This window comes from Patella vulgata, chromosome 9, assembly GCF_932274485.2.
Source record: "Patella vulgata chromosome 9, xgPatVulg1.2, whole genome shotgun sequence".
NCBI classification, from domain to species: Eukaryota; Metazoa; Mollusca; class Gastropoda; family Patellidae; genus Patella; species Patella vulgata.
In genome coordinates, this window is record NC_065887.2 from 4,384,071 (window position 1) to 4,400,638 (window position 16,568).

At 36.3% G+C, this 16,568-nt stretch overlaps 1 long non-coding RNA gene across 1 annotated transcript; it reads left to right on the forward strand.

Moving 5' to 3' along the window:
- Nucleotides 1-725: 725 nt before the first annotated feature.
- LOC130014336 (uncharacterized) lies at nt 726-15,575 on the forward strand. The gene is made up of 7 exons (XR_008789296.1): nt 726-900; nt 4,574-4,840; nt 6,328-6,428; nt 8,259-8,355; nt 9,354-9,458; nt 14,398-14,541; nt 15,275-15,575. It is a non-coding gene; the product is annotated as an uncharacterized LOC130014336 (long non-coding RNA).
- Nucleotides 15,576-16,568: the final 993 nt, after the last annotated feature.

Here is a 16,568-nt window from a genome sequence, read left to right on the forward strand (position 1 = left end):
AACTGGGGGAGAAAGCTTTATATGGACAACGGAGAACAATTGTTCGGTTCATAGGGACCATTTTCCCCGATTCATGGGTCGTTTTCTTGGACTGCACTGAAGTCTTGGACTTAGACATGAGACTCAGGGTTCCTGCCACAGATTCGACGTTTTCTACAAAAACAATTCAGGTCGGAGGCTGGCACCTAACCACTATAACCTGCTAATGCCATTCGTAAATAGGGGCCCCATTGGACCCAGTGAGAGGGTTTAACGCCCGCTTGACACAAATTAGGTCATTTCGGGACTGACATATTGTTCAATCCTATTTCAATTCCTTGTCACGTTCAAGCGGAGAATAGAAACCACGCTACTTGATTCAATAACAGATGGTGCGACAAAGTGCTCGATAACTTATTATCATATTTTGACTATATTCGATAAATATAGTAACGTTTATAGAGATCCTGGGGAGTTGGGTGGCCGAATGGTTTACGCATGCGCTTTGTATCATTGAATACTCCCCAAAACCTGGCAGAAAATGTATATTCAAACCCCTTTCGTCGATTCTACATCAAAAAGTCAACAAAAATCGCCACGCAAAAGGGGGGAAAGGGAAAGGGAGAGAGACTAAAAATAACTTGGGTCCTTGTTTCGGTGAGCTGGGTTCATATGACGTCAATGTGTCATTCAACGGGGCAGCGCGGTCTAGTTATTATAGTGTAGACGTTATTGATAGAAACCAAACAAGGAAGTTATAGGAAAACTAAAGTTTGGTCTTAAATTCGATCTGAGGAGACCAGAGAAATGGCGTATGCCACAGGAGATTATGACGAATTAAACTTTGAAGTTGTAAGAGAATTGGGAAAGGGGTCATTTGGAGTTGTTCACCTAATTTCGCACAATAAAACCGAAGAACAGGTAGTCTATATTTTATAATTTGTATGTTTTGTTTTGTATTTTCATATATGTATATCCTGTGTGCGAGTTTTATACTGTCTATTTATGTGAGTGCTCTGAATTTGTGCACGTTCATATTTTTTGTACTTGTATTCTTGTATTTAATATTTTGTATATTGTATGTATGACCTCATGTACAATACTACTCGGTATTCCATTCTTTTCTATGCTAGGCTACAGGTGTTTTTACGAGAAAACAAATCGCAGGGGCGGATCCGGATTTTTTGCAGGAGGGGGTTTCCCAGTTTCCCGCCGAGATAATGTATCTTTGGGGGGGGGGGGGAGGGGTATATCTGGGGTAACCAGAGGTCTCCTTGACAAAACTCAGAAACTGGGATTTTACATTAAAATTTACTAAATACATATACATACTAGGTTGTTTTATTATGCATTAATATGAATAGTCAGACTTTATATGCGCCTTAGCGCCGTCACATGTGTTAATATAAAATGGATATTTGAGTAATGTCCTTGTGGGATAAGTAGGTCAATAATAATGTATAATATAAAGAAGACGGTATATGAAATTGTATACGTTATGTATAACATCAACGATAAATAAATTCATTATTTATACAATTGGATTATAGGAAAATATAACCCAATTCGGTCATCAAGCTCTGTACCACTGTAGGCTAATAAAATAAACCAATTATTTAAAAAGATAAAATAAACAATTTCAATGCTTTAAAGCTTAAGGTCTAAAATAGTGCGTCCTACGGTGGTACGGATAAAAACGTTTAGTTTGAAATGTTTGGTGCTCCTATATATTTTTTTAATTTGGAAATGTTGGTACATTTTATTTTGTGATCTTTTTTTTCCAATAGTTGTAATTGAGAAAGTTTACTGCCGTAGCTTGATTTACCCAAATCTACCATTCAACTGATATTATAATAATTTATATCTATATTTGATAATATGCTGTTCTGTATGTCAAATTGGCATTTTGATTTACATTCGTAAGGTTTTTCTTTCAAAAAATGCTCTTCAAAATGCAATATGAGGGGTATTCTTGATACAAAAACGCTAAAATTTTAATTAACAAGCGGTTGTCATGTAAGATATGCCCACATTTTGCAAGAAATCAATAGAGAACAAGCTAAAAACAAAAACGTTTTTTTTTGTTTTTTTTGTACAATCAGGTACCATAATCAAGAAAGTCACGGCTCAGAACGCGCAAGTATCAAAACCCAAATCTGTGGGATACAACCATATATTTTACGCATCGTTAAAATCGGATATAAATTATGACCTCTACAGAGAGAGAGAGAAATGGAGTTTAACGTCCACTCGACACAAATTAGGTCATTTCGGGACTAACATATGGTTCAATTTTATTTCAATAATTCGCTTGCGCGTAGGGGTCTTTAGCAGTGGGAGGAAACTGGGGGAGAAAACCCACGAGATTGGACAGGCGACTGACCTCTACAGAGTTCACAAGCAAAATTCGCGATTTTCTGTAAAATCAGGGCTATAATCGAATATTGTCAGGAACAGAGATCTTTGGTTTATAAACATAAATGTTAAGTGTCATCAAAATCAGATAAAATTTGTGACTTCTACTGAGTCTACAACCTTGATAATACATACTTTAACACTATTTCCAGACAAGGTGCGGCCATTTTGTCGTGCAGTTTCAGTCTGATTTTCACGAAAGTCAAACTCAATCGTCATTATGGTTTAACGGTGATATATTTAAAGATAAATTATGCGAAATTAGATATAAAGAGCTGGCAGTTCTCACTATAATAGTTCAAAACTAGATAATGTAAAGGGGATATGCTGTAAATTTCAGTCAAATTGTTTCACTCTAAGCCGAGAAAACCTTATTTCAAAATCACTGTAGCCTCGATTGTCATAGTTACCACTGTCACGATAATTAACAAAGTCTCCATTAAAAGGAGCTAAATCGCTAATATTTGGAACTTAGAAATTGACACAAATGGTTCGCAAGGCTTATAATAATGTAATATGACTGTACATAAACTGATTTACATTCAATCGTTTCCGTTTTTACTCTAATTTCAAATCAGTTAAGTTCGGCGAAACACGCCAGAATGGCAACCTCTAGCGTCTGGTTATTCCAGTCTACACCGATAGTGTTTATTGTGCATGCTATCCAGATAAGAATATGACTTCGCCGTTTGACTTGACATGTGGAATATGTCTATAGCTTCGTTCTTCGAGTCCCTTGCTACAGATGGGGTTGAAACGCATCATGGTACACGATTCGTGTACGAATGGTGAATTGTTTGTTTTGTCTTAAATATTGGATATCAGACAAATTGACAAATAATTCGTGCTTTCACTATTGAAGACTTTGGATGATAATGAGTTAGAGATTTAGCTACTCTAATCATCAATGGGCGTTGAACAGCAGATCGGATTCAAATCCAGTCAAAATCAGACACATCAGATGGCATCGAGAGTTGATTAAGATCTGTTCATGTTCAAAAATGTGTAATTAATAGTTTATGTAACATTTCAGACCCAAAGAAAGACCTGCAATGGGCAGATTTAGCTCTTGAAATCGGTTAATAATTGCGGGGCTTAGTCGTAAGGGTATTTTGAAATTCTTGCTTACCACATGTGATAAATAGCCGCTGTATTAGGTATGTCCATAAGATGTATATTTTAAAGTAAAATTCAAAAGAAAATGAATTAATGCCATGCACATCGTGTCGCTTGTGGAGGACGCCATCTTGGAAAACGAATCGTCAATCCGATAGGTCAGCAAATTTGAAGATCTGCCTAATCGATTTGGTAAATTCGATGATTACGTGTAACCGATTAGGCAAATTTTTGCCGTAAACCTGATTAAATAGGAGAGAGATAGAGAGAGAGAGAGAGAAATGGGGTTTAACGTCCACTCGACACAAACTAGGTCATTTCGGGACTAACATATGGTTTAATTTTATTTCAATAATTCGCTTGCGCGTAGGGGTCTTTAGCAGTGGGAGGAAACCGGTAACCTGAGAAAACCCACGAGGTTGGGCAGGCGACCCTACTCCTTGTCACGTACAACCTGTGATTCGAATGAAATAGTTTTATTGCACGTCAGCTCCAACCGGTCTAAATTGCGCCAGCCAGCTAGGTAAGAGCTGTATTGTGGCATGAATGAAATATGCATGATAAACAAGGGCAATTACATTATAATATGTACTTATTATGCAGAGAAAGTCTCTAAATTGTGGCACAGTAGAAAAACAATACACCTTTGACCGAAGGAAGTATAGGTAGCCAATTAAAGAGTTGAAAATATTTTGGTGGCATTAAAATTCTAAACAAAGACATTTAAACTTCTGTGAAGATTGGTATGGATTTATTCTACGTTTATTTGTATAAATGTTCAACCAAGTAGTAGAATTGCTTTTAATATTCCAGACAGCCAATGATTGAAACCTTTGGAGCCCTATAATTTGTACTGAGAAGATTAAGGCGCCCCCATTTGAATGTAATTTCACATGTAACGGATACTAATACAATACACAAATTTTACGATAGGGCCCCCTTTTAAGGCCCCTTCTTCAGCAACAGCATTTATGCCATGGCAAATCCAGCACTGTGTTGCCCCCCCCCCCCACATTAAATTTGAAGAATATCTAAGTACGTCAGATATTAATTATCATTACAGTTAGCCAGGAAAACAATAAGTCTCAAGAATTTGTCAGAGGCTGACAAACAAGCCACACAGAAAGAAGTGGAAGTGATGAAGACAACTAATGATCATCCACATATCTTGTGTTTAAAATGGGCTACAAGAACAAAAGATTATCTATACATATACACCGAATACTGTTCTCGTGGAGATCTTCAAAACCTTTTAAACCAATTGAAAAAGCCAGCTTTTCCAGAGAAGCTGATAGTTTGCTGGCTGGGTCAAATAGCTGATGCTTTAAAGGTAAAATATTTTTTGCCGCTCATCTAACATTCTAAATGTTATATTCGCTGCTTAAAGCGAACCACAAGGCCATGTCTATACGTTTAAGCTACGGCTAAGAATACTAGGCGGGAGGGATAAATATGTCAGTCAATACAGCCGTCTTCAGGAAGTTTCTGAGAGCGATATCTCGTAATCAGTGTGATTTAGTGGTAGGAGAATAAATGATTTCTTTTTAAATTCTTTAAACACAAAGTGCTTATTCAAGCAAAATATCCCGAAAAATCAAATTTGACAAAGTTAAAATCAAACTAGACCTGACAAAGTGACAATTTTGAGAGTTTTTATACTACATTATCAAACAATTACACATAACATTAATTACAAATATCTAGTATAGCAATGTGTATTCAGAAATTCATGTATCGACTTATAGGAACAATTGAGAGTTCGAGGTGTTAGGTTTTAGCTACTTGTCGCGATAATTCGCTAAAACCGATAACCTTAAACAGGGTTCCCGCGGTCCTTGAAAATCCTTGAATATCCATAAATTTAAAATTTCATTTTCAAGGTCTTGAATATCCTTGAATTTCGCGGAAATAGGAAAATATCCTTGAATTTCAGTTGAGATCCTTAATTTTGTTTCAAATGTCTTCAATTCCTTTTAAATATGAGATTATAACGATAGTTGGTAATGTTTTGGTTATTTTTAAGATAAAAAATGTCCTTGAAAATCCTTGAATTTGACGTATATTTATCCTTGAATATCCTTGAAAAAATGTTTGACGAAGCCGCGGGAACCCTGTTAAAGGGCCAATCCTGGTAATATTTTGGAGAATAAAACTGCTTAATTTTGTGTTAAAATCCATTAAAATTCTCTACCTTGGGCCGAGCAACTAAAGAACTTAAACCCGTCAGTCTTTATCTTGAAATGGAGATCGGTGTCCCAAGCTGTATTATGCGGTGACTGGATAAAACCAGGTTTTTATTTTATAAATATATTGTGTGGGTGAAATTGACCTTTTGTTATCAAGTACAGCACTCTTGGGTCATGCACTTTATAGACCTTTAAAGGGACGGGAATCGATTATCAGATAACCCAACGAAAAAATTGACCCAAAATCTTAAAAGGGTTACCTGTCCGGTTAAGCAGTTTTGACGTTCACGTCCAAAGGACTCAATATTTTGAACTGAAATTTTGGCAGAAGGTAAATACACCATTCCTGTATCTTTTGGCGCTTAAATTTTATATGTACTCAGACTTTTATTTTTGAGACTCTGTTGAAATCGGAATAGTCCCTTTAAACTCCCAATGTTTCCTATTAATCAATGGGATTATGCTTCTATATGTGATACAAATCAACACATAAATAAATACAAGGTGAAAATCAAAGCCGTTTTACAAATGGTAACCAGTTATAATAATGTTGAACTCAAAAATTTAGAACAGGATATTTTAGAAAGTTTGTGCCATCATTGTATAGGTATAATATTTTATTTGCCTTTAGTACCTACATGGTAAGAGGATCATACATCGAGACTTAAAACCAGCCAACATATTTTTAACTGGAAAAGCTGATATTAAAATCGGTGATTTGGGTATAGCCAGGTAAGTATATATATATATATATATATATATATAGTTGACAAAATATCAACCCGAGTGTGTCTCATACCTTTACGCAAAATGTGAAAGATATACAAAGTTTGTGGACATTATTTTTGTCAGTTTAAATGAAACTTCAAATGTTTTTATAAGAATGGAAAACACAGCTTGGATGAGTTCCATGTGGTTCAAATCGGACCTTCCGTTTTGGAGTTACGTCACCCCCCCCCCCCCCACACACACACACACACACACACACCTTTTACGCAAAATGCGAAATATGAACACAGAGGTCACAATTTTTGTCCGATTGAGATGAAATGTTCTGGAGTTATTCCCCTTGTATTTTACGCAGATATCTTAAGGATCAAAAGATCATTGATGAGTTTGATTTTGGTGGGCATTGGATCCTTGTTCTCGAAATACTGAGGCGGATTCAAGGGGGGGGGGGGGCTGAAAGTGCCTTTTCTCAGACCCAAATATGTCCGTTCCCAACCAGTTGCAGGGATCCCAAATGACTCAAACCATCGATTCAAACACACCAGTCTGGTATAATTAATGCTTCCACTTTCAAACGAATTCTTGTTGTTTAGCTGACGGTGCCCTAATCCTATAGAGTGACTATAGACAGAAATCTTGTGCAATCGGCGGCGTATACACTTATGTCCATCACCGACGCGCATGGGTGCAACTTGATGTAGCATTGTTTCATGTGTGGACAGTACAAAGTACAAGTTACAAGGCTTAAATAGTGAAGTGGCTAGGGAATAGATTCGTCTTTTTTCCCATCATAATGCCTCGCTCGCCCTTGACAATATTATTTTCGAGCCGCATGTTCAACTGGCTTTTTTTGCTCGATTTTAAGGCTCATTTTCAACGATTTCCAAACGTTTGTATCAGCCAAAAAAAATCCCCTCTCAGCGGCGTGCCCCGTCTCCGCGGTCAGTGCCCTCATTTTGCGGCGCCCCCCCTTTTCAAAATTCCTAGATCCGCCCCTGAAATATGACCCCTGCTTTTTACACAAAATGATTTATGGAGTCGGTAGACCCTTCTGATCCTTAGTATATCTGTCCCAGCAAATACGCTACGGATAAAAAAATCTTGAATAAATTCGATTCTGGTGCATATCAAACCTTAAAGGCTCAATACCACTCTTGTAACCGAATAATATGTCCTAATCTTTATTCTGGTCAACAAATTGTAATATTTTACAATATTCCAATTAACTGATGATACAAATTTCATCTTAACACACCTAATTTTAAAAAATGGAAAAATTCAACTAAATGATTTGAAAAGCCTGACGTAAAGCTTTTCAAATGTGACTTAGATTTAAATATATTTTCGAACCCTCTGGACAAGTAAAATAAGATTTAATGGATAATTTACACAACAGGTATGACACTAACACATCTAGTACTTAGAATAAGGCTATTTTTTATTTTCTGGAGCCGTCAAGCCAGCAAGAGTGTTATTGTCCCTTTAATAATAATACAGCCTATGTTGTTAATTCAGGCTTATATTTACGTTTAATATAATGAACACTGTTGAAACACCATCTTACAACCTTTGTCAGCATTCTTATGACATACAGTACTATTATTATTAAATTATAACAGTTTTTAAATGATTTTCGATTTTCAAATTCAATGTGAAGAATTGAGACAATTATGAGAGGACAAATCCTATTGATTTTTCCTTTTCTCTCTCTGTCTCTTGTAAAATGTGGACGTATCTTACATGACAACCGCTTGTTTTTTTGTGTATTTTTTTTAAGTCTAACGCCACTCATTTCACTTTATTAGATAATAAATCGATATTATCGTGATACAGGGTTATGAAAGTGACAGAGCCACTACCGAAGACAATAATTGGTACTCCTGTTTACACGAGTCCAGAAATGTTTAATGGTCGTGGATACAATGGGAAGGTGAGTCGCGGTGGCTCAGTGGTCCTGGATTGACCGACAAAGTTCCTCAGAAATTTTCGGCGTGCTTTAGGCTTGACAGTGATGGAGGAGGGGAGGGGCTGCAATGAACCCTTGACATATGGAATCCAATAGCGAGGTGCATGTTGTCTTGATTAACCTGGTTGAACATTAAACCCTATTTCAACCATTCATTGAAGACCGTTGCTTACATTACATTACTGTAAAACACTGCTCTCTTTCTTAGGTTTCACTGGGGGTTGGATGGCCGAATGGTTAGCACGTGCGCACTGTATCATAAGGCTTGTCATTGAGTCAACTGGCGTGGTTTCGATTCCACGGCTGTACGTGACAAGGAATAGGGTCGCCTGTCCAACTTAGTGGGTTTTCTCCGGGTCCTCAGGTTTCCTCCCACTGCTAAAGACCCCTACGCGCAAGCGAATTATTGAAATAAAATTGAACCATATGTTAGTGCCGAAATGACCTAGTTTGTGTCGAGTGGACGTTAAACCCCATCTCTCTCATCAAGACACCACTGTCTTGTCCTACTAGTTTCAATCCATGGCTAGTCTGGAGGTCGCGGGTTCCCTCCCGGTGTTTGCCGGGAAAGTTAATCGGGATTATCCGGCGTGGTTTCCCTCCACAGTGGTGCAGGACGGAGGGGCCTGACAAGGTCAGCTGTCTAGTCGTTCGGATGAGACAAAAAAACCGAGGTCCCTTGTACTCATTAATTGGCGTACACGTAAAAGATCCCTTGACAGTTGAATTCGATATATAAAAGTAGGCCATAGCTCCGCTTTCCGTCCAAATTTTCCCTCATAGCACACTGTTAGCTCAATCGGATGAGAACAGTAGGACGTTAAACCCCATTTCATTTTATTTCAATCCATTAACAATGAAGTCAAGATGTTTATTTGAGAACATGTAGCAACTAAACGAGCAGACCTCACTCCACCATGGACCCGCCCCTTCTCAATCTGTCAATATTATTTTGTTTCCAGACAGATATCTGGAGTTTGGGTTGTGTTATATATGAATTGGCTACAAATAAGCTGGCAATTACTGCTTCACATCGTACTGGTATTGGCATGACCTTGAGTGAACCAGTAAGTAGAAAAGAAAATTATTATTTTTTTAAATGAAAAAGAAAATTATAATATTTTTAAACATGCATTATGCAGAAATGTTATCAAAGTTTTTAATTAGACATTAATTAACCCCTGATGGCATCGTTAGCCTGCGATATTTAGTGGATTTAAATGCGTTTTGTGATGGATGATTTAACGTAAAAATGCATAATCAAGACTTTGTTTTTTTTATCATACCAACGCTAGTTTAGACGATCGAGGCTAGCCTAAAATTTAATTGCTAATATCTCGGTTCAGAGTGAAGCAATTTGACTGAAAATTTCCGCATATTCTGTTTTCATTATCTATTTTTTAAACTATTATAGCGAGAACTGTCAGCTCTTTATATAATCTTACTTAATATCCCTTTAATGAAGAAGAAACGATATTTTATTCAATATAACTCCACATGATCATACAGTCTTAAGGATACGAAAACAAGCAACATGCGAATATCGCTTCCAGACATGATGGTTATTTTTAACGAAAAAGAAAAGTGATTAGTTTTTAATTAGAAATTTCAGCTTATCTTGAAATTTCACTGTTAAAAGAAAATTAAACAATTCCGGGGTTGTTTTATATTACCTCCCTTTTAATATGGAAGTAAGAAAGAATCCTATCCACATTCCAAATCTCTGGATTGCATATGACTAGATGTTAACGATACATTATGGGAGATTAGATAAAGAGCTGGCGGTTCTCACTATAATAGTTAAAAACTAGATAATGTAAAGGGAATTTGCTGAAAATTTCAGTCAAATTGATCCATTCTGAACCGGGAATTTAGCGATTGAATTTTCGGCCTAGCCTCGATCATCATTACTCGAGTTTGTACGTTAAAAAACATAGTCTCGATTATCCATTTCATAATTAAATCATGAATGGATGTCGAACAGCAAATCAGAACCTAATCCAATTAACATCGCAGGCTAGCGGTGACATCGAGAGTTGATTACGGTCTGGATAAGTTAATTAATGTCTAATTAATAATTTAGATAACATTTCAGGCCTACAGAAAGATCTGCTATATACAGATTTAGCTCTTGCATAATGTATGTTTAACTTTAAAGTTTGCGAATCCCCGGTTGTACGTGACAAAGAGTAGGGTCGCCTGTCCAACCTCGTGGGTTTTCTCCGGTTTCCTCCCACTGCTAAAGACCCCTACGCGCAAGCGAATTATTGAAATAAAATTAAACCATATGTTAGTCCCGAAATGACCTAGTTTGTGTCGAGTGGACGTTAAACTCCATTCCTCTCTCTCTCTCTCTTGACACTTATTTCTCCTAATACAGAACATAATAGGGTTTGATTTTTAACTTGCTCAGGATGTGATTCATTGACATTTATTCCACACACTTTCGGAAATAACATGGAACGGAGGCTTACTCATATATACCCGTCTTCATCAGTCCGTCAGTCCAATCGATGCAGGACGACTGAGGACGTTAAACCTAATTTCATTCCATATACGCATGAAAACCAGATCCAGATGCTAATATAATCCTGGCTGCAATTTTTAGCCGAGATAATTCTTATCTACGGCTGCAATTGATACACGCAAGTAAAATTAGGTTCATTTGAAAAATTTTCAACACATAGCATCATAGTTTGCATGGAAATAAGTGATTATGTTACAAATAGTGAAGAGTGGAACACAGAAATCTTAATTTTATCATACCGAACAGTTTTTTCTGTATTTTCGAGTGATATAATATGACGTAATTCTCGTACGGCGGCCATTTTAACTAAACAAAAATTTCGCATAGCAGTTGTGTTAAATCAAATCATATAATTATGCGGTAAGGTTTCACCTTTATTTCAATGAGAATTGGTTTATTATATGTTAACCTATGCTCAGTACAGTTTGGGATCAGTGTAATTGGAAATTAAGGGAGTTATAGGCCAGTAACTTTTTTGCAGTCAAATGGCTACAAAACTTGCGCAAATTAAGGCCTTAGGACGGTCCACTACTGTGACTAGAGTAAGACGTAAGACATCAGTAGTGGAACCATTTCTAATATATATGACCCCAGTATACCTAGAAATGGTTCCACTACTGATGTCTTCCGCCTTACTCCAGCCACAGTAGTGGCTTGTCCTACAGAGTTCCTTTGCGCAAGTTTTTTTTAGTGAAATCACTACAAAAAGATTACTGGCCTATAGCTCCCTTAATTTACACATAAACTGACTCAAAACAGTAGTGCACCTAGCTTAACATATAATAAATCAATTCCTATTGAAATAAAGGTGAAGCCTTACCGCATAATTATATGATTTGATGAAACCCAACTGCTACGCGAAATTTCAACTGGCTGGTGTCGGGCGGCTTGTGTAAAACGTCATTACAAGAAACATCGCTATGCAAATGTAGAACGCATAACCACAAAGAAAAACTGTTCGGTAACTATTTTAGTGATCCAGTCTTCACTATTTGTCATAGAATTACCAATTCCAATACAAACTGTAATGATATGTGTTGACAATTGTGCGTTTGAACCTATTTGAACTTGCGTAAGGATTCTTAGACTGTATCAATTGTAACGTTAACACACAGTTTAACGTTACAAGTATAGTAACTACAGTATTATGGAGCCGAATCGTTGTCATATTAAGAGAAAATATAGTAGTTAAAATTGACAAATTATCATAGTCAAAATGGTAAAAATGGTCATTTTCGAGATTTTTTACCTTTAAATATCACATAACACAAAATCACTATATTAGTATCAAAACAAACCAAAAAAATCTAGTTATGTTTTTTCACTTTCTAATTTTCGCCTTTGCAAATTCACTCTAACTTTTTCATCTTTGCATTTTTCAACTATCAGAATTTCTCCATTGTAATTTCCACCACTAAAATTTCTCCAATCGAACGGACAGAGGGCGTGGTTCCGGGTACAGCCGAAGTTGACGTCATAAGACATCAGTATTTATCGTTTCGGCTAAAATTACTACTCCATTGGGTTATTCTTAAGAATTGTCCGATTTTATTGGGGTTTTTTTGGGGTTTTTTTTGGAGAAATGAAATAAATTCATTGTCATGTCGAACCACTTTTTGTTTAATGAGTTACATCATCGAACCTTGAGGTTGGCTCCATTGTCTTAATGGACCGGATGAATCTTTGACAGCATATCGACATGGATGTGAGCGAATTTCTGGCGTTATATCTGAAAAAAGGTGAAACTAAAAAAGAGGTGCCTGGCTGCCTTAATCAATTTAAAAAAAAGCTTTACAGTTATTAGACGATGTAATAAATTGCAAACAAGATAAATAGGGCATGGTAGAGAGTATCATCTTTCGCCAGGAAGAGTTAATCCGCCAAAGTTATTTATTCCACAAGGACAGTTACAATATTTAGTTGATAAAGATCTGTAATGTGGGAGTTAAATAATGCGAAACTAGAAACAAAAGTTATATTAATTAAAATACAAGGCGGGCCTAATTAGGCCTATACGTACCTTTCCGACAAGACTCAAGAGTTAAAAAAAAAACCCTTATATTATTGACGGTCGGGTGGTAACATGTTAGTAATAGTTATTTAATTTTGATCATTAGCATTTTATACTTTTGCAAAGCTGAATATTTTTTTTTAAAACAAGTATCCGGTAACCAGTATGTAGGCCTAATAAGTTTTATGTGGTCATCTTTTGATGTTGGCGTACAAGTACTTCAAATAAAGTACACCTCTATGGTACCTACAACTAAACAATTACCTACAAATAACATATTACGTTAAATATTGTTTTATATAATTAATTAATCACCAGGTGTTTTTATAAGTCAAAATCCAGTAGGCCTACGCCGAATCCATTCACTTGATTTGACATGCTTATTGTTTGAAATATATGTGTAGCCTATATTGTGTGTCGTGTCCACGGGTTTGTATTGTGTAATTGTTTATGTGTGATGCGGTCCTCCTGCTCTTACTATTCTCTAAGCTAACCGAAGAACTCCAGATGCATCAGCGGCTTATATCAACTTAGATTTATGACGTCGTGTGCCCATAGTCCCTATCAGGAAGCATTAATCTTAGTCCAGACGATAAAAACAGATGAGTTATGACGTCATCTTCGGCCGAACTCGGAAACACGCCCCTTTCCTTATATGGTCAGTTAGATTGGAGAAATTGTGATAGTCGAAAATGCAATGAAGAAAATCTGATAGTTGAAAATGCAAAGATGAAAAATTTACAGTGAATTTGCAAAGGCGAAAAGTAGAGAGGGAAAAAAACAAAACTAGATTTTTAGTTTGTTAATTTTTGTCGAGCTATTTTGTTTTATGGTAAATATCCATTAAAATGTATTAAGTGTTATATGATTTTTACATGTGAAAAATCTCGAAAATGGCCATTTTTACTATGATAATTTTGCAATTTTAACCATGATATTTTCTCTTAATATGGCAACGATTCGGCTCCATACAGTATACCCAGTTGAGTAAAACAGAACGATACCACTGGGGAGGAGGAAGATACTAAAAGAAGAGAAACAAATTTGTACGTGCCTGTTCTATAGGATCATTGTACTTTTGTAACAAAAAGTGTTTGAAATAGTTTTATTTTACGTCCGCTATATCGCTAACAAATTGTAAAAATACCGGATTCACCCAACAAATATGACCTAGTTATGAAATAATCCCATAGTTTTTTCCCGAAAACTTTCTGAACGCGATACAGTTTTTAACTGATTTATTTCAAGTTTGGTGTGAGAACGAACCCTTGCGATGTTCACTCTTCTCTGTTGGATGACAACCCGCGGGTTTTTTTTTTTTTTTTACCGTTTTTGTCTGTCAGTAATTTAAATAATTAAAATACAGGCTTGAATTGAAGTAGACAGATTACCTACACGTAGTCTGTCTGTGGGCAGAATCATTTTTGTAAGGAAATTTAAAAAAACCTATTTACATTAATTTTAATAGCCATCAAACCTACCAGACACATACAGTCAAGAATTGTGTAGTGTTACCTTAGCTATGCTGTGTAAAGATCCAGACTCTCGGCTAAACGCACAAGATATCATCAGTAGGGAGCCAGTAAAAAGTTATCTTCGAGAACCTTATCTTGTAAGTACTTTTGGACGATATCTATAACCATAGTTTACAATGTATTTTGTTTCAGTAGATAAGCATAATGTGTTTATAAATAGAGACTTGGTAAGCGGATTTTTTCCCCATCCGTATCACGTATCCGTATCGTCACGTGATACGTTGGGTCAATGTAGTTTTAGAGTTTTGGCATATTTTCGCGCCGCGTATAACGTATGAATAGCTGAGCTGAGCTTAGTTCTATTACAGCAAGATCACTATCAGTACCGGTACTAGTCATGTGCCTTGCCTACAAATTACTGGAGGGAGTCGATGGGCTATTAAAACAAAATTAATGTCGGATCTTACTAAAAATCTTTTGACATCGACTCGAAAGCAATTTTTGGTTTCACTAATGTACCATTTCAAAAAGTTTATACCCGGCCTTTACCTTAATAGAATCACAGCACTTACAGATTTGCAAGGTGCACTACCTGGGGTATCTCACGGAGAGAAAAAACGGCGAAAGAAAAGCGTCTAACCTTTCTCTTCTATAATACATGAGCGGGTATTGTTTTTAATAAAAGCATTGTTTTTAATAAGAACATGTTTCATAGTAAATATTATAGGATTTAGCACCAAATAGGAAGAAAAATAAAGAAGATTAAAACATTTGAAAAATATGAAGACAAAACCCCAAAGTTAATCAGTGAAGATAGTTGACAATTAATCACTGCTTACCTTTTATTATGCACTTCTTATTGTATTGCAGCCACAGCCAGAGTTCGAATCTCTGAAATCAACAAGACTCATTTAATTTTGGGCCAAAACAACCGATTAAGACTTCTGCGGAAATGTATCGTACAGATATTGGTGTGCCAAAAGACGTCCTCTCCACACAAAATATGGATAGCGACCAAATAACTGAAGCTCATGTAGCTTTCTCAGACAATTAATCAATGAGTGTACATGTATTAAATTGAATTTAAAGGAGCTAAACCGCTAATATTTTGGATCTAGAAATTGACACAAATGGGTCGCAACGCATATAATAATGTACTGTGAATGTATATAAACTGATTTACATTCAATCGTTTCTGTTTTTACTGCAATTTCTAATCAGTTATGTTCGGCGAAATACTCCAGAAGTCTCAATCGAATGGCAGTCTCTAGCGCCTGGTTATTCCAATCTACACCGATAGTATTTATTGCGCATGCTCTCCAGATAAGAATATAGCGTCACCGATTGACATGACTTGTGGAATATATCTAGCCCCTTTCTACGAGTCCCTTGTTAAAAAAGACGCTGAAATGCACCATGGTACACGATTCGTGTAACCAACAGTAAAATGTTTATTTTGTCTTAATTATTGGATATCAGAAGCCCATCTTTTCCCCATAAGGTTACAACATCAATGTTGATTTAATTTGACAAATAATTCGTATTTTCAATGTCAAAGACTTTGGATGATATTGAGTAAAAGCGACTTAGCTACTCTACCTTTGACGATTTGTAACTAGGATTGCAATAGAATTCATTTGCCTCGGATCTTATAGATGCTACATCGCAATTTATATCTGATTTGATGAATTCTAAAATATATGTTTATATCTATGGAAGGGTATCGCTGCCAACATAGGCGTAGGAGCCTGGGGGGTCTGCAGCCCTCATCCCACTCTCCAGATTCGGTGAACCATCCAATTTTCGGGCAAAGTATTTCCGTTTTTTGTGCACAAACATCAGATAAGGAGACCATATATCATTGAAATATAATTGTAAAATGAAATGGCTCGCGGTTTACATATTGAACACTATACCATTTGTGGAAAACATATTTTAGTTAATGATTAATTCAATCTGAAATTGTTTGGACACATCAAATGCTCTGCTAATTCGAATGACTATTTGTAACAAGTACATGTACAAAGTCCCAATACTTATAATGATAAAGAACAAAATTCCTCTAAGGCCAAAGTTAAATATAAAACGTCGAATATAAAGTTGTCAGCCGTGGTGCAGGATGGAGGGCCTGGGACGCTAGCAACGGAGAATGTGTAGTCGTTCG